General features: G+C 39.4%; 1 pseudogene; it reads left to right on the top strand.

Moving 5' to 3' along the window:
- The first annotated feature begins 1,973 nt into the window (after nt 1-1,973).
- On the top strand, nt 1,974-20,507 carry LOC120612162 (E3 ISG15--protein ligase HERC5-like; annotated as a pseudogene).
- Nucleotides 20,508-20,974: the final 467 nt, after the last annotated feature.

Genomic DNA, 20,974 nt, shown 5'->3' with positions numbered 1-20,974 from the left:
TGGTACAGCCACTATGGAAAACAGGATGGAGGTTCCTCAAAGAACTAAGAATTGATCTACCACACGATCCCGCAATCCCTCGACTGGGTATATTTACCCCAAAGACTTGAAAACCCATACCCGAAAAGATATTTGCACACTGACGTTCATAGCAGCATTATTCATAGTGGCCAGGACATGGAAGCAACCAAAGTGTCCTACAACAGACAACTGGATAAAGAAGCCGTGGTACATATATACCATGGAATATTACTCAGCCATGAGAAGAGATGAAATACTGCCATTTGCGACAACATGGATGGACATCGAGATAATCGTGCTAAGCGAAATAAGCCAAACAGGAAAAGTTGAAAATCACACATCACTTATATGTGGGATGTAAAGCTAAAGCAACAGATGTACAGGACAAACAGAGACTCATGGACATGGACTATAGACTTGTGGTTACCAGAGGGTAGGGAGTGTGGGAAGAGGGTGAAGGTAGTGGATTAAAAGGGGTCAAATATAGGGAAGGTAAAGGGCGAGTGAAGTGAGTGAAAGAGATCAAATATATGAAGGAAATTGAACATTGCGTGGTGAACACGCAATATACAGATGTCAAATTATGTACAAATGTACACCTGAAAATTATATAATTGTATTACCCACTATTTCCTCAATAAACTTAATTTAAAAAATCTCTCTACAGATTTGGATGTTCTTAAGTTGACAACAGTACAGAGTTTTTTTAACCATAATGCAAGGAGTATAATTTATCAAACAATATGTACAGCTCAGGGGAGGGGATTGCTGGCTCTGCAGGCTGTTCTGGAGTCCAAAAGGGCAAAGTTGTGCTCTACAAGTAGCATCAGAGCTAGAGTTCGAAAAACCCAAATATTAGGCCTCAATTTATGAAATTAATGTTCTTACAAGTAGTCACTCTTGTGCTAGACATTGTTCAGCAAATGTCTATTCACCTGGGTCTATATCACCCTGCTAAACCACTGGTGCAATCATTTTCAGTTTACTAGAAAGATCACAGATCCTGGCATCAGACATACTTGGTTCACATCCCTGCTCTACTATTTACTGTGTGAGCTATGTCAAGTGACCAGTGTCGAATCTCAGTTATCTATTTGTCTAATAATCTTTCCTTAAGTTGTTAAGAAAAAACAAATGGAGACAATCTAAAGGTGTAGTATAGGTGAACAGTAGGTGCTCAGTAAATACGGTTGCCCTTGTTCACCCCACTGTAAATTTGTGAACTAACCACTGTTTTGTCTCCCATTACTCAGAGAGTTTTCTAGAGCAAACTTTGTTGATCCTGAAGAGCTAGGGTACACAGATTCCTTGGTTGACTGATAGTGCCTTCTGGAGAGGGGCACTAATGGTAGGTACAGTTTACCCTCAATTTCTCTCCCCTGGCATTCCTTTTTCCAGGGAATAAGGGTTAGCTGAGAAATCGGTTTCTGGGTTCAACATGGCGCCGTCCTGCTCCTTGCATGAGCCTCAATGATGGCGACAACCATATGGAAGCCGACTTATTTGTAGCACGTGATCCGGGCCTGCCAGAGGCGGCCAGAACGTGACGCAGGATTGAGGCGGGGCTCCTCCTTGGCGTGCAGCGTCTCGTGACAGGTACTTCCGCTCGGGGCGGTGGCAGTGACGGAAGTGGGAGCGGAGCCGGATTCTTGGCCATAAAGCCCGAGGCGGCGGTGGTGGCGACGGCTTTGGAAGCTTGGAGAGCGACGAAGAGTCCGCTGAAACCGGAACTTGGACTTCTCTGCCCCTGTCCTCGCCTTGTAGTTCCTCTTCAGCGGGAGCCTTCGTGACGTGCCCGGCCCGAAGCCCCGTTCGGAGCGGCCGAGGTAAGGAGCGGGCCCAGCCCGGTCGGCGGCCTGGCCCCATCCCCCTCTCCTCAGCCCCTCGGTCGTCGGGACCTCACGTCATCTCTTTCTTCGGCAGGCTCTGGGGCCTGCCCGGGCCTCCGGGTAATGTTCGCGTCACTCAAGACGCAGGAGCAGTCCCGGCCTGGGAGAGGTCAGATGTCGCCGGGTCTGACCTCTGGCCGGGCTGCCGACTCCGGGCTGGCGGTCACGGACACCTTATTTACCGGTGGCGTCAAGACCGGAGACCGGGGAAGGTGTCCTGACTTGCGTGGCCCTCGGGCACTGGGGCCCTTTGCTGGCGAGACGCGCTAGCAGGTTGAGTTCCTTGGAGCGACAAGTCGGAGGGTGTTAGAGTAGAGCCCCAGGTTCCGTGTCTGTCGGTGGACGCGACCCAGGCGCCACCATCCGCGCAGGCTTTGATAAAAGGCGTTTAGGGCTGAGCCACGTTCCGATCTGTTTCTTCAGTTGAACAGCCTAACCCTGTTAATGAGAGAGGTTCCCTTACAGCAACTGAATCAAGGCAGTGAGTCAGGTCACGTGCACTGGGCTCGCCTCATACACTTGTATACATGTGACACGCCTCTGGCTCTGGGAGATGGGGAACTTTTTAAGATATATATGTTATGGTAAATCCTGAGAGGTTTTCAAACTTACTAGAGAGAAGATGGCAGTATAGATGTGCTTGAATTCCAACCGCCTTGGGGGCCTCTTACTGCGTAATAGTTTCTAAAAGTGGGAAAATTGAGAATAATAGCAAACTTTTGAGCATTTGTGTACTGGGTAGCCTGGCAAAGACCTTTGCACAGATTATTATGTTTAATTATCAGAACCACCTTCTGAAGTACCATTATTGTGCCCATTTATAGATAGAGAAGTCGAAGAACAGAGAGGTCACGCATAAGTAATGTAGCAGAGATTCAAGCCCAATCAGACTCCAGAGCGTGGTACTCAGTCTCTGGGTTATACTGCTTTCAGATTCTCCTGAAGCTTGTGATTTATCTTTTGACACCTGCTGTCTGCCCTTCTCCCTCTCTCCACCTCCTTTCTTTCTAGGTATGTCATTTGAAAACCACCTCTGATAACATTAGTTCTGCCTTAAAGCCACAAGATGTTCTGTTTTCGGTTTTGAATTTTAACACTTCTTTTTGTAGTGTAGTGTCAGTAAATTAGGAGCTCTAGAATTCTAGTAAAATACTTACTAGATTTGAAAATGTTTGCTATCTCAATCTTTTGTCAAATAACAGGCCTGGCAATTCTACCATGTCAACTTTTCTTAAAACCTTAGTACATAGGTGTCTAGCTGATTCTTTCCTGTTGAAAATACTGTATTTTCTCTTTGGATTCCAAAAGAACAGGCTCTTATCCCTTCTTTGTGACTTAAGCTTTATGACTTCTCATCTATGGTTTAATAAAGTCTCATTTTAGTGTTTTCTTTTTTTGTTTTTGGTGAACTGAATTTTTTCATTAAATTTATTGGGGTGTCATTGTTTAATAAAATCATAGGTTTCAAGTGTACAATAATAATATGTCATATGTACATTGCCTTGTGTGTTCACCAACCAAAGTTATATTTTTTCCGTCACCATATACACAACCCCCTTTACCCTTGTCTATCTCCTCCCCTACTCCCTTTCCCTCTGGTAACCACTAAACTTTTGTTTTTGTCTTGTTAGTTTGTTGTTTTCAATAGTTTTTTTAAAGTGACACTTTGATGATTATTATTCAGTGTTTCATTTGAGCATCACTTCAGATCATCTCAGGTACATTGATGTGAGTCATATTTTTTGAAGAACCCATTAGATTATACCTGAAATGAAAACTTGGAGGGTTATTTCTCAGTACACTGCACTTTCTTTATAACTTTATAAGTATTATATATTAGTGCCAGGGTTGGGGAATCTTGATGGAATCTTTATTTTTTTGCCATGTTGTAACCTACCATGTAGACTTAAAAAGCCAGTTCCTCATCCCTTGCATTAAAGTCTTCAGAATGCAATCCCTTCATAAAAATGAGATGATTTTAACTTAGAAATCAATGTAGTTTGTTTCTTAGATACTTCTTCGTCTTCAGCTTTATCTTCGGTGACTTACGATCAGGTGGTATATTTTTCTTCTGAAAATAATGAGTGTTGTTTCTTCTATGCTGTCTTGACCAGGGCTCTAGTGTATTTCTTTCTTCAGGTGTGGGGGAGTTTGTTCAGATTTGAGTCTCGAGAAACTGGAAAGTGAGTTGTGAGTACTTCTTTTGAAGATACTATCCAAGCTAAAGCTTAATATTTAGAACCCTGTCGTATTCTAATTTCTTTTTTATTTTTTAACTGTGCTACTCAGCCTAATATATTTAAGTGAGTAATAAGTATGGTAGCCTTAAATAATATTTCAGTTTAGAGGAGAGCAATGATGAGCACCTTTTCATTCATTCATCAAATGTTTTGAGAATCTACCATGTGTTAGGCATGGTTGGATATTGACTCAGGGAGATAGGCATTTTTCCTGTCCTCAAGGAATTTAAAAATGGTGAGTGAACATGGCCAGGAATTCCATTGTGGAATGGCTTGACATTGAGGCTTTCGAAAAGAGGAATTGTTTCTCATCTCTGCAAGTGAATCCGTAGTAATCCAGAAAGTCTAGTTTTCTGGCTAACTTGAAGGCCTTGTTAATTTTAACAGCATTTGTGTGGTTTGCTTTTGAAGAGTGTGGAAGATAATATCACAGTTTCTAATTGATCTTTTGAAGAGTATTCTTCAACTCTAAACTTCTTTCTCCTTTTGCTCTGGTGGCATTTTTTTGTTCACACAGGAGGGAGTTCATGTCACTGCCATTTTACACTGCAAATGTTAGCTGTTGCAGTGCTCTTTGAGCAAAGACACATTTGTCATGCTAGATTTTTTTTCTTTAGCTGATGAAGAAATGTAGTGTCTGCCATTCACAGTACCAGTATCATCCTGGATAAAACCTTATGCCACCCATCTCCCACAACTGTCTGGCTCCTCTTTTAAAAAAGGATGTGTTTTGCATTTGTGGTGGAACTGCATGAGCAAACAAACAGAAGGGTGGAATGTAGGAATATAGGAGAAGGCATTCAAAAAATAGTCCTTTTAGTATATCTCTCCAGATAATTTTTAGCAACCACCTGGGCAGATATTTTTATTTTTGTGTCAACTGGAACTAGGCCCCCAAACCTCATAATCAAAGAGCATTGCTATAGGAAAGTGTGGCTTTGAATTCACTTCCTCTCCACAGCCAAGTGAAGCAAAAAGGTTTTTGTTATTTGATTACCTTTTCATAAATTTCTGAAGAGATCTGCACTAATAACATTTTCACCTTTACATTAGACATTAGCTTTTCTGTGCAAAGGTTAGCAAACCCATACCACACACGTGTTTGACATATTTACCATTTTCCTGTGGTAAATTATCTAACCTCCATCTGTATAATTCGACACATCTGGCCAAGAATGATTTGACCAGATATTGGACTGGGAGTTATATGTAAGTTATTTCAGGCAGTGAGTCAGGTCACGTGCACTGGGCTCGCCTCATACACTTGTATACATGTGACACGCCTCTAATAAGGAGAGGAGTCCTCCTGAGTATGGCTAAATAGTGGTTCCCCTTGGCACTGATGTCATTCTCTGAAGGAGACCAAAATTAACTGCTTCCCCCACCCTATTTTGTGGCTGAAGCTTTCTGCTGACTGTTATCTACCATATAAGGTTGTCATTGTCTTCTCAGGCATACATTCTTATGTATTATCAAACACTTACCTGTTAATGCCATGTGATAGATCTCCATGCTTCTCTGTCTGTAATTTGCTGCAGCAACATTTTGCAATGTGTTTCTCAAGTTTTTTTGCTCTCACATCTTCCCTCCATTTTCTGCTTCTTTCCCACATATGGCATTAAACACAGCAAAATAGTTAGCATTTGTTTTTAAATATCTTAATGGTAATTGTGATCATCGTGATTTGTGAAGCAAAAGTAAAGGTGATGTGGGTGAGATCAGAACAAGATTTTTAGCAGTGTTTTTGACTAGTTTCAATTTTGGTACTCCAGGCTGTGATTTCAGAAACAAATTTAAGAATAGCTACTTGCAAAATGTCTCTTTAGGGAAGGAAGAAAGCTTGGGTGTTGGTTCCATTGGTGACAACTGTTTTGGCCTTGTTCATTTGCTTGAAGATGCAGTACTTAATGCAGGGGACCTCAAGCTCTGTGTGGGGCTCTCTGTTTTGGTGATGTCATCACTGTTTTGGAGCTCAGACTGATTCTGTTTTACATTTCCTGGTCGCCTAGGACTGCTTGCTGTCAGGACAGAGCAAATCTGAGGAAGCATATTAAGGAAGGTCTGATCACTTCAGACGTTGATTTGCTCTTCAGTGGGCTTCCTTGTGTGACTGCTGTCAGATAAAATGAAGAAGCTTTTCTATTTCCCGTACCCTTTCAAGTAAAGATGGCTTACTTTTTACTACTGGCTTTCCTGGAGTCATCTAGCTCAGTTTAGGGATTCTTTAAAAATTACATTGTGAAGTAAATAATTACATCATTGGTTTCCAATCTTTGTATGTAATTGTAATTAAAAAAATTTATTTCCATTTAACAAACCTTTCAGTTTGTTATTTGAGAGTACGTGGCAAAGCTGCTATGAATGAGATTTTAAAAAACCCAGTTATAGTAACCTACCTATACTTTATGAAAAATAGTGCCTTTTACATATGGTATTTAATCAGTCTACCAACAATTCTCTGTGCACTTACAGATCTGGGGATCCCTGAAATAACACTGGGTCATCTGGATAGCCCACAGGTTCAGAGTTGCTCTTAAATTCTCAGAGCTGTGCTATTAAGTTGATGGTTGTTAAAGAGCATTAATGTTTTTCCAAAATCTTTCTTCACAATATTTGTCTTTAAATGCTTTTAATATTTCTGTAGTGCTTACAACTTGTATAGGATTTCATTTAGTGCTAACAGCAGCTCTGTAGGATTAGAGGGTAGCCATTTCTGTTTCTACCTGAGATAGCTGAGGCTGAGTGCTCAGGTGGCCCAGCTACTAGCATGCTAATCTAAGTCTGTAGAAATGTGGCTCAGTGCTCTTTCTTACTCACCATCCTGCCTCTTTGATTATGTGTGTTTGCCATAAAGACCTCAGTATTTGACTACTTATAAAAATGTACCCTTCTTCCACTACCTTTTTAGTGACATTTCTCTTTTGCTGATTATTTTTATTTTCTTAAATTATTATTTCCTTTTTTGTGTATGACATTGGTTAACAAAATCCAGTAAATTTCAGGTGTACAGTAGAGCATATATATATTGTATTGTGTGTTACCCTCCCATAGTTAAATTTCTTTCTATTACCACATGATGACCTTTTTTACTCAATCTACTTCCTTCATCCCTCCTTCTCCTCTGACCTCTGATATTGAAGAGTCTATTGTCCACGTCCATGAGTCTCTGTTTGTCCTGTACATCTGTTGCTTTAGCTTTACATCCCACATATAAGTGATGTGTGATTTTCAACTTTTCCTGTTTGGCTTATTTCGCTTAGCACGATTATCTCGATGTCCATCCATGTTGTCGCAAATGGCAGTATTTCATCTCTTCTCATGGCTGAGTAATATTCCATGGTATATATGTACCACGGCTTCTTTATCCAGTTGTCTGTTGTAGGACACTTTGGTTGCTTCCATGTCCTGGCCACTATGAATAATGCTGCTATGAACGTCAGTGTGCAAATATCTTTTCGGGTATGGGTTTTCAAGTCTTTGGGGTAAATATACCCAGTCGAGGGATTGCGGGATCGTGTGGTAGATCAATTCTTAGTTCTTTGAGGAACCTCCATCCTGTTTTCCATAGTGGCTGTACCAATTTGCAGTCCCATCAGCAGTGTATGAGGGTTCCTTTTTCTCCACATCCTCTCCAACATTTGTCATTAGTTGTCCTGTTGATTACAGCCATTCTAACAGGTGTGAGATGGTATCTCATTGTGGTTTGATTTGCAGTTCCCTAATAGCTAGCGATGTTGAGCATCTTTTCAAATATTTGTTGACCATTTGTATGTCCTCTAGGGAGAAGTGTCTGTTCAGGTCCTCTGCCCATTTTTTCGATTGGATGATTTGGTTTTTTTGTAGCCATTGAGTTGTATGAGTTCTTTGTATATTTTGGGTATTAGGCCCTTATCGGAGGCGTTGCTAGCAAATATATTTTCCCATTCAGATGGTTGTCTCCTTACCTTGTTGAGGTTCCCATTCAGATGGTTGTCTCTTTACGTTTATCTTTACCTCTTTGGCTGAGCAGAAGCTTTTTAGTTTGATGTAGTCCCATTCATTTATTTTAGCTTTTACTTCCCTTGCTTTTGAGGTCAAATTAATAAAATCCTCTTTAAGTCCAAGGTCCTTGAGATTAGTTCCTATGTTTTTTTCAATGCTTTTTATTGTTTCAGGTCTTATATTCTGGTCCTTGATCCATTTTGAGTTAACTTTGGTGTGTGGTGATAGACAACAGTCTAGTTTCATTCTTTTGCAGGTGCTTTTTCAGTTTTCCCAGCCCCATTTATTGAAGAGGCTTTCTTTCTCCACTGTATGTTTTTGGCTTTTTTGTCAAAAATTATTTGCCCACATAAACATGGGTTTATTTCTGGACATCGATTCTGTTTCACTGGTCTGTGTGTCTGTTTTGCTGCCAATACCATGCCGTTTTGATTACTGTCGCTTTGTAGTATAATTTGAAGTCGGGCAGAGTGATGCCTCCAGCTTCGTTCTTTTTTCTCAGGATGGCTTTGGCAATTTGGGGTCTTTTGTGCTTCCATACAAATCTGATGATTTTTTGTCCCATTTCTTTAAAAAATGCCGATGGGATGTTAATGGGGATTGCATTAAATCTGTATAATGCTTTAGGTAATAGGGTCACTTTAACTATGTTGATTCTTCCAATCCAAGAACACGGAATATCTTTCTATTTCTTTGTATCTTCTTCGATTTCTTTTAATAAGGTCTTGTAGTGTTCATGATATAGGTTCCTCACATGTTTCGTTAGATTTTTTTCCTAGGTATTTTGTTGTTGTTTGTTGTTGCAATTGCAAAAGGAATTATTTTTTCCACTTCTTTTTCTGACACTTCATTATTAGAGTATAAGAATGCTATGGGATTTTGAACGTTGATTTTTGTATCGAGGCTTTACTGTATTTGCTTATTGTTTCTAGTAGTGTTCTTGTGGAGTCTTTAGGGTTTTCTGTGTAGAGAATCATGTCATCCACAGATAGTGATAGTTTGACTTCTTTGTTTCCTATTTGGATGCCTTTTATATCTTTCTCTTGCCTGATTGCACTCGCTAGGACCTCCAATGTTATATTGAATAACAGTGGCGATAGTGGACAGCCTTGCCTTGTTCCTGATCTTAGAGGGAAGATGTTAGTTTTGCACTGTTAAGTATAATGTTGGCTGAGGGTTTGTCATATATGGCCTTTGTCGTGTTAAGGTACTTTACGTCTATACCGATTTTGTGAAGTGTTTCGATCATCAATGGATGCTGTATCTTGTCAAAGGCTTTTTCCGCATCTATTGATATGATCGTATGATTCTTATTTTTTAACTTGTTTATGTGATGTATCACATTAATCGATTTGCGTATGTCGAACCATCCTGTGCCCCTGGGATGAAGCCCACTTGATCGTGGTGTACATGGTGTATAATCTTTTTAATATGTTGCCGTATTCGGTTTGCGAGTACCTTATTTAGGATTTTTGCATCTGTGTTCATGAGAGATATTGGCCTGTGGTTTTCTTTTTCTGTGTTATCTTTACCAGGTTTTGGTATCAGGATAATATTGGCCTCATAAAATGAGTTGGGAAGTACTGCTTCCTCTTCTATTTTTTGTAAGAGTTTGAGGAGAATAGGTGTTAAATCTTCTTTGAATGTTTGGTAGAATTCACAGGTGAAGCCATCTGGTCCTGGACTTTTACTTTTTGTAGGTTTTTGATGATTGTTTCGATTTCCGTACTGCTGATCGGTCTATTTAATTTAGATTTTCTAGTTCTTCTTGATTCGGTCTAGGAAGATTGTATTTTTCTAAGTACTGGTCCATTTCTTCTAGGTTATTAAATTTGGTGTTATATACTTTTTCATGGTATTCTTGTGTGGTCCTTTGTATTTCCGAGGTGTCTGTCGTAATTTCCCCTCTTTCATCCCTGATTTTGTTTATTTGTGTCCTTTCTCTTTTTTCCTTAGTGAGTCTAGCCAGGGATTTGTCAATTTTACTAACCTTCTCAAAGAACCAGTCTTTGTTGCATTTATTTTTTCTATCTTGTTTTGTTTTGTTTTGTTTTCGATTTCATTTATTTCTGTTCTAATTTTGACTATTGATTTCCTTCTGTTGACTTTAGGCTTCATTTGTTCTTCCTTTTATAGCTGTTTAAGTTGAAGCGTTAGGTTGTTTATTTGGGCTCGTTCTTGTTTTTGCAGGTAGGCCCGTAATGATATGAACTTGTTCTTATGACTGCTTTTGCCGTGTCCCAAAAGTTTTGATATGTTGTACTATCATTATCATTCGTTTCTGTGTATCTCTTTGATCTCTCTTTTTATTTCTTCTCTGACCCAGTTATTCTTCAGTAGCATGTCGTTTAATCTCCACATATTTGTGTTTCTTCCTGATTTTTTTTTTTTTTTTTTTTGCTGTTGATCTCTACTTTCAGAGCATTATGATCAGAGAATATGGTTGGTATGATTTCAACCCTGTTATATTTGTTGAGGCTATCTCTGTGTCCCAGTATGTGGTCGATTCTTGAGAATGTTCCATGTGCACTAGAGAAGAATGTATAAGCAGCTGTTTTGGGATGGAAGGCTCTGTGAATGTCAGTTATGTCTAGTTGTTCTAATGCGTCATTTAAGGATGTTATTTCCTTATTGATTTTTTTGTTTGGGTGATCTGCCCATATCCGATAGTGGGGTATTTAGGTCCCCTACAACGTATTTTGGTCCGCTTCTCCCTTTAGTTTTGTTAGTAATTGCTTTATATATTTTTGGGCTCCCTGATTGGGAGCATAGATATTAATAAGTGTTATGACTTCTTGGTGCATGATTCCCTTTATCATTATGAAGCGTCCCTCAGTATCATTCTTTACCTTTTTTATTTGAAGTCTATTTCGTCTGATATTAATACTACTACTCCCACTTTTTCTCCTTATGCCATTTGCTTGAAATATCATTTTCCACCTTTTCTCTTTGAGTCTCTGGAACTCAGATGTGTCTTCTGGAACTCAGATGTGTCTTCTGGAGGCAGTGTATGGTTGGGTTTTGTTTTTTGATTCATTCTGCAACTCTGTGCCTTTTTATTGGTAAGTTCGGTGCATTTACATTTAGGGTGATTTTTGAAATATGAGATCTTCTTATAGCCATTTTATCTTTTGCTTTCTGGTAGCTCGGTGTTTCCATTGCTTCCTTCTCCTTGTGTTTCTGTTTTCTTTATTTTAGTTGGCTTTTGTGGGGTTTCCCTCTGGTCCTTGTTTAATGTTGTATACTCTGGTTCTGAATCTTTGGTGTGCAGTTACCATTATGAATATTAAAAGGATATATATATCTATATATCTATATATTTAGTTGTATATAGTTATATAGCCATCCATTTTCTTCTGCGCGTGGCTTATCTCCATTCTCCTTTGTGAATTTGGATCTTTGAATCCTCCTCTTTCAGTCATTGTTGTCTTAATTTATCCCTATGCATGCTGAACGTTCATTATTATCTTGCTATAGCAAATCTCTTCTTACTGTTTAAGCTTATAATGTCCTGTTCTTAGTAAGGGTTGCACTCCTCTGCTTTTATTTGCCTAATAGTCACTTTACTCCTAATTATGTAATTTTTTTTTCTGTTATTTTGTTTTAGGTGAGCTGAACCCTTTCAGTATTTGCAGGGTTTGTAGTGGAGATTTCCCGCAATTTTTGTATGTCTGGAAAGGTCTTTATTTCTCCTGGCTTCCCTGAGAATTCTATTTTTGTTGTTGATTTTTGATAATTTTCATACAGTGTGTTTTGTAGAACTCCTTTTTTGGTTGAGATAATTGGGTGTTTTGTTAACTTCTTGAATTCCAAGTTCCAGCTCATTCTTTAGATTTGGGAAATTCTCATCAACTTTTTGTCTGAAAATGCTTTCTTGTCCCTGTTCCTTTTCCTCGCCTTCAATAATGCCCATTATTCTTATGTTTCCTCTTCTGATTGTATCAGCTAGTTCTTGAATTTCTCTGTCATTATTTTTCATTCTTCGGTTTCTCTCTTCTTCCTTCTGATTTATTTCTAGATTTCTGTCTTCGATATCAGTGATCCTTTCCTCCATTTGGTTGACTCTATTTTCCAATCTTGTCATTTCATTTTTCAACTCTTGCAGTGTGTTCTTCATCTCCCGAAGCTCTATTTAGTTCTTTTTGAGGGTTTCAACCTCCTTGCTCTGTTCATCTAGGTGTTTTTTCAATTCCTGATTGTTGATATGACTCTTTTCAGAATTCACTGAGTTTTCTTCAGTAGTACCATCCTGAATTCTCTGTCATTTAAATCGCATATTTTTATGTCTTTAAGCTTATTTTCTGGAGATTTTTCTCTTTCTTTCTGAGATGCCTTGTCACCTTGGTTGTTCAATGGGTGTTTAATGGACTATTTCTTTACTTGGGCATTAATGGAAATGTATTCTGCTTTTTCTTTTTTTCCAGAAAGACGATTTATTATATAAAGGTCTCTCTTTAGCCTGTTGCAAAGTAGGTGGTTTTCTTTTGGTTTCCAGTAGTTGGTGTCAAGCCTCTTGGATCCCTACTTTATATAAAGCCTTAAAAACGTCTTTTTATTTTCTAATAGATAATTAATCATGCTCGCTACCCTCAGTTTCAGTCCCCGTCAGTGTTAGCAACAGTTTCAGTAGTATTTGCTCAGATTCTCCTGGGGCTCCATGGTGTTCAGTCTTGGAGGGTATGAGGGGAGGGGCCATCTGGGTTGGGGGTTGGGAGCTGTGGCTCAGCCTTGGTTTTGCAACCGTGGCTGACAAAAGTCAACTGCTGTTTTTCTGCCGTTTTCCTTCTCTGCCTTTTGCCCTGATGACTAGGCCCTGCTGCCGGCAGGCTGCAGGGAGCTCACAGCTTTCCCAGGCAGGGCTGTTCAGGGAACTCGCCACTCTTTCTCTCATTCCCTTCCTCCTACAGGTAGCTTAGATGACTGTGAGAGGCAGCTCCTTTATTTTTCCCAGTCCACCGCCCTACACCTGGGGTTCTGACCTGTGGTAGCTCCCATGCGCAGATCCCATGCTCAGTCGTGCTAGTGTGCCATCTGGGTGTTTCTTCGTTGAGTTTTAGATGTTCAGCTTATTGTTGTTCCAAGGGGAGAGATCTGGGGATGTTTCTCACCCTGCCATCTTTCCAAAGATCCTTCCGTAGAGAATTTTTAGAAGATTTGAGTCAAACCGATGACATACGCCATGTTGGGGAGCAAGATCTCAAATGCTCTGGAAAATAACAGCTTTGCAGCTTTTTTTATGAATTCAAAATTGAGGGGACATAAGGAATAGTGGAGAAAACAAGGCAGGAATTGGATTGCAGGATATTTAATAAGATTATGTGCTCTCTTGAGAGTTAATACCTCCTTTGAGGAGTATTACTTCTGGCATTTCAAAGGTTTGTTAACCTAGATTCACTAAAAAAATGGACAGAGCTGGCTTAAAATCTTTCTCTGAAGAAGTTATAGACTATGGACATGACTACCCACCATGACCTGCCCAGTCAGGAATTTATGATCAGATCACCTTGTGTCATTACTTTCCATAAAATCCCTTTTTTGTCCACACTATGATTTTGTGATCAAAGAAAGGCTTTTTATTCTACAGGACTGGGCCAAAACTAGGACTTAAATTCTTAATCATATATTACTCGTTATTCTCACCTCACGACCCCACTTGCCTGATCACTGAGTCAGCCAGCCATTGAAAGGCTAGTTGCCCCTCCAATCAGAAAACAAATGATGTAAGTTTACGGTCTTATTTCCCCTAACAAACCATCTCTTTTATCAACAGCTCTTTGCAACTTTGCATTTATGAAACCTGCCTTATTCCCTCCATTTGGGAACATATTCTCAGTTAATATAAAGGACTACGTTTCCTAGTTTGAAAAATCAATATCTAAATAAACTGTCCCTAAATTTCTTTTTAAAAAGATACCTGTGCATTTTTTTTGACAAGAGCACTTAGGAGAGTGAGTCACACTACCCTATCTGAACACATTAAGATCAACTTAGAACTTCAACAATATGCTCTTCTTAGTCTTTTCCTAGCTTAGTTCATGCATACTTCATTCCTTCAGTTGCTCAGTCCAAAAACTTAGTAATCATTCTTGACTACTGTTGAATAGTGACCCCCACCCCCAAAAGATATGTCCACATTCTGGAACCTGATGTAACCTGATTTGGAAAAAGAGTATTTGCAGATGCAATTATGGATATCAAGAAGAGATCATCCTAGATTATCCAGGTGGGCCCTAAACCAATTACAAATGTTCTTAAAAGAGACATACAGAGTACAAACACAAATAAGTCCATGTGAAGATGGAGTCAGAGATTTTATTAAGTAGCCGCAAGCCAAAGAATGAAAGAGGCTGAAAGAGGCAATAAAAAAGAGAGGGTGGCACTTTGATTTTAGACTCTTATATTTGAGATGTATTTGAAAGAATATATTTCTGTTGTTTTAAGCCACAAAGCTTGTGATGATTTGTTTCAGCAGTCCCAGGAAACTAATCGAATTCCACTATCTCTTATATCCCTCCTCCATAGCCTTCAAAAGACATCCAGAATGTGACTTCTTTCTATCTGCCACTACTTGGTTTAAACTTTCATCATTTCTCACCTGGATTATTGCAACAACAACCTTGGTTTCCTGCTCCCACCTCATCTCCTACCAAGTCTCAATACACCAGCCAGAGTAATTTTATAAAAATGTCGAACCATATCATTCTCCTACTCAAACTCTTTCCATAGGTCACAGTAAAAACTAAAGGCTTTATAAGCAAAAAGTCCTACCCCATCTGACCCCCAAATACCTCTCTGACCTCATCTCCTAATGTCCCGTCTGACCAGTCTGTTCAAACTATATTAATTTAAGAAAAGAGAACGCACACATCTAACTCAAGCCTTTGCAGTTGTATTTCTATCTGGAAAGCTCTTCCATCAGTTATCTTTATGGCCACTCTCTTTCCTCAGGTCTTGACTTAAATGACATCTTCTCAGAATGGCCTTCCCTATTTAAAACTGAAGTTCCCCTTTCTACAAAACACCCACTAGCTATCTCCCTTCCTGCTTTTTTTGTTTCTTTATATTGCTTGTTTGCTTATTCTCCATCTCTCCCACAAAATGGCAGTTCCATAAGAGTGGGGATTTTTTTCTTTTTCATTCATTGCTCTATCCTTGATTCCTAGAAAAGTGCTGGGACACAGTAAGTGCTCAATGAGTACCATTTACAGAGTATTCAGGGGAACGGAAATTGGAAATGATAATTCCTCCTCATTCTGCAGCCATTCAATGTGCTAGGTTTGAAGATAATGTAGCAACTAGAGAACACAAGAGAAGGCAGAGCACAAAAACAAAAAGAGAGAGAGGAAATAAAACCGTGCAAACCCTCAATCTTCTAAGAAGCCAGCTGAGAAGGTTTAGATGCAAATGTAGGCCACTTCTTATGAAATAAAAAAGGGACTCAGAAGAATCCCAGGAGCCAAGAGGTGGAGTCAACAGCTGCAGAGAATCTTTCCCAAGAACCAGGACTGAACCCTAATCAGTGAACTAGCAACATGTGCCTAACTGGATTTCAGAATTGTTATGACCTAATAGTAGCTTTGTCACTCCTATTTTTCCCCCTTTTGAACAGAAGTGTCTACTCTGGTTATGTTTGTCAACTTTGTTTATTGGGTCTGTGGAGAGCAGATAACATATCTGTAGTTCATAGGTCTTCAGATCAAGAGAAACAGTAATCAAGAAGTCATTCTTGAAGAATTGTAGCTGGGGAGCCTCATCTGCACCTGGACTTGATTTACATGACAAGATCTATTATGAACCAATGATGTACTGGGATGCAACTTTTGGGGTTCTTGGGAGGAGGTGAGTATATTTTGCTCATGAGAGAAATATAAATAATTTGTGTCCAGAAAGTAGACTATGGTAAATTAAAGTAAATTCTTTGCTCCTCCTTTGAAATGTGGAATCTACTTCCCTTCCTTTTGAATTTGGGTTGGCCATACTGACTTGTTTGACCAATAGAATGTAGCAGAAGTGATAACCTGTAATTGCCACTGCTAGATCATAAGAAGCCTTACAGCTTTTGCCCAGAACTCTTGAAATGTTCATACAGAAGCCCCTCTTCAGAAACTAGCCTCCATGCTGTGAGTCCAAACCATGTATAAGTATTCTTATCAACCCCAGCTGAACACTGAGTAAGCAGCCAGCATCAATTGCTAGCCATGTATCTGAGCTATTAGGGATGTCCAGACATGTTAAACTTCAAATAACTGCAGATCTAACTAAAAGCTGACTGCAATTATACCGGCGGCCCCAAGTGAGAATTAACCCTTGAGCCCAGCCAAACTACAGAATCAAGAGACGCTAATAAATTTTGTCTTAAGCCACTACGTTTTGGGCTGCTTTGTTACACAGCAATAGATAACCAGAATAGGGCCTATACAAAATCAGGAGGAAGGGAACAGTTACATAAAAGACCTTTAGTAGAACAGGTTTGGTGGGTGGGGTGGGGATAGATCTCACAGAGTTATTAAAGGGATGACACAATCACAGCTGTTCTAAGAGTCCTCTAGTAACTTGGTGTCCTGCTGGAGGTGAGAGGGAAGGAAGCCTAAGCTTGGGTTGTATGTGAGGCTAGGTGTGGAGGGAATGGCAGGGATTGTGACTTATTGATCCATGCATACAACTCACTTAAGAAAGCTTGTTACATCAATGGGACATGGACAAGACCTGGTGCTATTAGGATAGGCTTGAAAGGTCAGAGGAAGAGAGAGAGCCTAGAAGGAAGTGTAGGTTGAAGGTGGTTAGGAGTGAGGAGTTCAGTTCTGGAGAAGCTGACTCAGAGGATCTCCATGGGACATCCAAGTGAAGAGGTGGAGGAGGCAGTGAGGGATATTGGGCTGAGGGAGAGATGAAGTATTCAGGCATCTGGATCCCTCAGAGTAGCCTGAGTAGCAAATTTGAGAGTAGCAATGGGTATGGATGTGAATAAGATAACCAATGAGAAAAGTGTAGAAGTGCTGCATTTTTTCAATACACTATCTACTGAGAATAAATGTGCTAGGCATTGCTAGGGACTGAGGATATAAGAAAAACAAGGCCTTTGGTATTAAGGTCTTTACTACTTTTAGTGGTAAATAACACATCACACACACACACACACACACACACACGAAAGTTTAACTCAAGTTTCCATCAAAGTGGAACTGGTTAGATAAAGTATGGAACATCAAGTCAATGGAATAATATGCATCTATAATAAAAAAAATGAGAGAGGTCCTGGCTGCCCACCATCTGTCCTGTTGAAGAGCCTGGGAGCATGCAACTCTGACTCTTCCTCAGCTTCACAGGTCTCCACAGCCCACTGCCCCAGAGAACTGAAGTGACGTACCAGATGTGCTGCACGCATGAGTGCCTCACAGTGCTGAAGCACTGCATGGTCATTGTGGAGATGTACCGGCTGCTGGCAGAGAGCGATGACCCCAGGAAGCCAAAGTACATTAAATTAGGGGGAAAAATATGAAGATACATTCCATGGACCAAAGAGCAGAGAACATATTGATTCTATCCTCAGATGGGAAACCATTTGAGTACAACTATAGAATAGAACATGAAAGGTTTCATTGAATTTTACAAGAAAAAAGGTAATTCAGATCATATGTGGAGATTATCATTCTCTTGCATTCTCAAAAGGTGGTGAGCCTTTTGCATGGAGAAAGAACTTACACAGCCGGCTCGGAGTTGGAAAAATATTTGCCTCAATCCTGACACCACAGGACTACTGAGAGCACCTCTCAGTAGTCCGCTTGGCTCACATATCTGCAAGGAAAAGCCCACAGCATGGCTTTATCCATATTTGAAAACATTTACTCATGGGGAAGAAATAATTTGGGACAACTAGGCCTGGATCACACTGACAATAAAGGTTTTCCTTCCCTTATTGAAGCAGTGTACAAACAGAAAGTTGAATTTCTTGCTTGTGGTGGCCCTTACACTGCCCTGCTCACAGACAATGGGCTGGTGTTTACTTTTAATGCTGGAAAATAAGGGCAGCTTGGTCACAATTCAACACAGAATGAGTTAAGCACCTGTTTGGTGACAGAGCTCATTGGGAATAGAGTGACCCAGATAGCATGTGGAAGGAGGCACACACTTATCTATGTTTCTGATTTGGGGAGGGTCTTTTCTTCTGGTTCTGGAAAAGAAGGACAACTGGGAAACACATAATCAGCTGATACCACTTCCCATGAAATTGCCATCAAGTGAAGAACTGAAATTTGAAAGCTCTACCTCAGAAAAAAAAAGGAGTTAATAATGATTGTTGGAGAGAATAAAAACATTTTGCTCTGAATGGAAAAAGAGAATCCCTATGTTATTCTGAGGAAAATTCCTACACTGAATGAAGGGACTGTAAAGAGGTGGATTGTTGATGTGGGGAGTGCTAGGCAGTGGCAACATACAAAAAGGGAAATCAGAGAGATATTTTCATCTCCTGCTTGTCTGACTGGAAGTTTTGTAAGAGAAAGAATAGCTACAGAAACGATGTCTATTCATTTGGATTTAAATAAAGCAAGAAACACCTTTAAGAAGTTAGCCTGAAAGGACTAGATTACTAACACGATAACCACATGTCTCAGGGATAGTCTGCTCAAAAATCTTTCACTTCATTCTCCACATCTAGAAGCTTTAGAAGTTTTCTTTCTTCATCCAGAATGTCCCATGATACTTGATTTTAATAACTGGGAGAGCCTGGTGGTCTGTTTACAGAGGCTGTTTGTAAAATGATAAATCTTCAAGGGTTTTGGAGGAATATTGGGCATCTCTGCAAGAATCTGCTTTCGCCAAATGCCTAGACATTTAAAAGAGCCATCACTGCTCAACTGCATTATTGTACTGAAAGTGCTGAGAATAACTGTCACATTAAAGCTCTCCTAGAAATACTGAAAAAGCTGCACAGAGTAAATCAGACTAACAGTCAACTGCCTGAAAATATTTCCAAAGTAAATGAACTAACTCACTGGTTTGCTTTTTATGGAGCCTCATATAGAAGGTCCTCTTGGAAAATGAACTCAGACACTTCAGTAGACATCTAGTGTCCTGTCATGTTCATTTTCCGTTTACCTTTAATAGTCTGTCAAAAATTAAACTATTATATGCATACTCACTTTCAAAAGTACAGGAGAAAAATTTAGAACTTATATGTAGTAGCCAGAATTGTGGAACATGGAAGGTCCAGTTTAGCTTTGATGCCTACCTTTAACAGTCAGAAGGAATCACTTGACTGAGAATGCTTTGAGTCAGGTAAATCAATTTGAGAATGAAGATCTAAGGAAGGAGCTCTTTCATTTAGTGGAGAAATTAGACATGACTTTGGAGGAGTCAAGGCAGAGTTTTTCCATTGTCTGTTTAAAAAGATGACCAGGCCAGAATATGGGATGTGTATGGATCCTGAAGAGGCTTCCAACATGTGATGTCCTAAATTTGAGAAGAGATATTTCTTTGGGGTTCTATGTGGATTTTCCCTGTTCAGTTGCAATGTTGCCAACATCCTTTTCCCAATGGCTCTGTTTAAGAAACTTTCGGACCAAACACTATCATTGGAAGACTTGAAAAAGCTCACTCCTGTTTTGGGAAAGAGTTTGCAAACACTTCTAGATGATGAAAGTGATGATTTTAGAGAAGTATTTTATATCGATTTTAATATGTATTGGGACAAAAATGATGTAAACTTAATTTCTAATAGAAGTTGCATAATTGTTGACCAGACTAACAAGACAGATTGTTTCTAAATATGACAGTTAATTACATCTTGAACATCTCTCTAAAGGCAGCTTATGAAGACTTACAAAGAGGATTTTACCAGCAGGTTATTGAATTTTTCCATCTTGAAGACCTAAAGGATGTGATTACTAGAAATATAGATTATGACTGGGAAACATTTGAAAAGAATGCTCATTACAGACAAGGATATGACAATTTCCACCACAGTGATGTTTTGGAAAGCTTTACACAAACTGACTTTGGTGGAAAAGAAGAAATTCCTTGCATTTTTTATAGGAACTGACAGAATTCAAGTTAAAGTTTCAGAGAACATGAAAATAACATTTTGCTATGAATTTTTTTTTTTACAGTAGAAAAGTTTTATTAGAAGGGAAAGTACACTTCCAGACGTGGAAGCAGCCCTGAGCAAGGGAAGCATAGCTCAAAAGGCCTCTCTGAAATTTTAAATGAAAAAGATCCCATAAGAGCACAGACATGTTTTTGTGTTCTCTACCTCCCTAAATATTCTACAATGAAAAGAATGGAAGAAGTACTTCAAGTAACCATCAACAATAATAGAGGATTTAGCTGGCCCTACCTCACACTTTTTACCCCTTTTTGGAAATATTTTCAAAAATAAAATTAACTCGAATATTTATTAACATAAAAAATGAGAGAATTCTCCATATATTGATATGGAATATCTCCAAGAGATATTAAGTGATAAAGCAAAATACATAAAAGTATATACCATATGTTCCTTCCTTTGAAAAACAGAGTGAAGGTAGACTAAGAATATACATCAGCAAATCAGAAAGTAGAGAAATGGGCAGAACCAGATCATATGGGGTCTCATAGGCCATGGTAAGGCCTTTAAAATATATACCACATGCGATAAGAAGCCCCAGAATGTTTTAAGCAGAGAGACAATGCGTACATATCTGTGTATGAGATGTGTTTCCCTTCACAGGCCACTTGCATTGCAGCACTTTTCTTGGCCACCAGCCTCTCTTCTTCTGTTCCCATGGTGAACTCCAAAGCCTTGGTAGGCCCTTGCCACAGCCCCTTGACACTGCTTGCTTGATGTCTGTTTATTCATCTACTCCT

Source organism: Pteropus medius, unplaced genomic scaffold, assembly GCF_902729225.1.
Source record: "Pteropus medius unplaced genomic scaffold, Ma_sr-lr_union100, whole genome shotgun sequence".
Classification (NCBI taxonomy): domain Eukaryota; kingdom Metazoa; phylum Chordata; class Mammalia; order Chiroptera; family Pteropodidae; genus Pteropus; species Pteropus medius.
This window is presented reverse-complemented; position numbering and strand designations above follow the sequence as displayed.